Below are 2302 nucleotides of genomic sequence, written 5' to 3'. Positions count from 1 at the left end.
ATCGACGACTTGGTCACGCAGGCATAAGGAATTTGCACACGCTTGCGAAGAAGAAGCATATCATTGGCATTGAGAATGTCAAATTCCTTAAGGATCACTTATGCGGAGCCTGTGAAGCTGGAAAAATGACCAAGGCCAAGCATCCAGCGAAGACTATCATGACCACTACTCGTCCATTCGAATTGCTTCACATGGACCTCTTCGGGCCTAATCATTACTCAGCAGTCACTAATGATGCATCTCTATATGGTTTTGTCATTGTTGATGATTACTCTCGATATACATGGGTACACATTGTTACTTACAAACATGAAGTGCAGGAAGTCTTCAAACGTTTTTCCTCGAGGGCTTCAACCAACTTTGGTGTGAAGATCAAGCACATCAGAAGTGACAATGGAACTGAGTTCAAGAATTCCGGTCTTGATGACTATCTTGATGAACTTGGTATTACTCATGAGTTATCTGCTCCCTATACTCCTCAGCAAAATGGCGTCGTGGAGTGCAAGAACAGAACTCTTGTTGAGATGGCTTGCACTATGCTTGATGAATACAAAACGCCTCATCGTTTTTGGATTGATGCAATTTATACTGCGTGCCACATCATCAACAGAGTATATCTTCACAAATTCTTCAAGAAGACGGCCTATGAACTCCTCACTGACAAGAAACCCAATGTGAGTTATTTCAAAGTCTTCGGTGCTAAATGTTGGATTAGAGATCCTCACCACAATTCTAAATTTGCACCGAAAGCACATGAAGGTTTTATGCTTGGTTACGGAAAGGACTCGCACACCTACAGAGTCTTCAACATTGTTCTTCACAAGATTGTTGACACTGTAGATGTGCGGTTCGATGAAACTAATGGCTCGCAAAGAGAGCACCTACCTTCTGTGTTAGATGAACCAGCACCTAAGGATTCTATCAAGTTCAAGGCAACTGAGGATGTCATTCCTACTGAAGAATTTGCTGAAGAATTCATTCCAGTTCATGAAGAACATCGAGCTGATACACCTGAAGAAAATGCTGAGGAAAATGGTGCTGAAGAAAATGCTGACCAAACTCCTCAGCGACAACCAGCTCATCCTCGTGTTGCAAAAGAAGTGCAAGTGGAGAAGATCATCGATGACATTAGAGCACCAAGTCCTCTCACACGCTCAAAAGCTTCACGTTTATCTAACTTTTGTGGGCACTATGCTTTTGTCTCTATCACAGAGCCCACTAAGGTAGATGAAGCATTTTTGGAGCCGGAGTGGATTCAGGCTATGCAAGAAGAATTACATCAGTTCGAGCTCAACAATGTCTGGGAACTGGTCAAACGTCCAGATCCTTGCAAGCATAATATCATTGGCACAAAGTGGATCTACCGCAACAAGCAAGATGAAAATGGCCTTGTGATGAGGAATAAGCCACGACTGGTAGCTCAAGGCTACACACAGGTTGAAGGAATTGATTTCGATGAAACTTTTGCACCTGTTGCTAGACTTGAGGCTATTCGCATATTACTTGCTTATGCTAACCATCATGATATCATCTTATATCAAATCGATGTGAAAAGTGCATTCCTCAATGGTAAGCTTGAGGAAGAAGTATATGTTGCTCAACCCCCAGGTTTTGAAGATCCAAAGAATCCTGACAAAGTCTTCAGACTTAATAAGGCCCTCTATGGCCTCAAGCAAGCCCCTCAGGCGTGGTATGATACATTGAAGGAATTCTTCGTGAAGAATGGCTTCACACCCGGTTCACTCGACCCTACTCTCTTTACTAAATCTTATGATGGTGAACGGTTTGTGTGCCAAATATATGTTGATGATATTATCTTTGGCTGTACTAACCAACGTTATAGTGATGAATTTGCCTATATGATGAGTGAAGAATATCAAATGTCTATGATGGGAGAGTTGAAATTCTTCTTAGGTCTTCAAATTCGTCAACAGCGCAATGGCATATTCATATCTCAGGAGAAATACCTCAAAGATGTACTGAGGAAATTCGGCATGCAAGATTGCAAAGGCGTCAAAATTCCTATGCCCACAAATGGCCATCTATGCACTGATGAAAATGGTATTGACTTCGATCACAAGGTATAATGCTTAGTGTTTGCATGTGTGCCCGATTTCAAGAAGCTGCACCGAAGGAATCACACCATAAGGCTGTGAAGCATATTCTTCGATATCTAGCTCACACACCAACACTAGGATTATGGTACCCCAAGGGCTCTGCTTTTGATCTCATTGGATATTCTGACTCTGACTATGCTGGTGATCGTGTGGACCGCAAGTCAACTTCTGGCACTTGTCATTTC

This window comes from Triticum aestivum, chromosome 2B, assembly GCF_018294505.1.
Source record: "Triticum aestivum cultivar Chinese Spring chromosome 2B, IWGSC CS RefSeq v2.1, whole genome shotgun sequence".
In the NCBI taxonomy this organism is placed as follows: domain Eukaryota; kingdom Viridiplantae; phylum Streptophyta; class Magnoliopsida; order Poales; family Poaceae; genus Triticum; species Triticum aestivum.
This window is presented reverse-complemented; position numbering follows the sequence as displayed.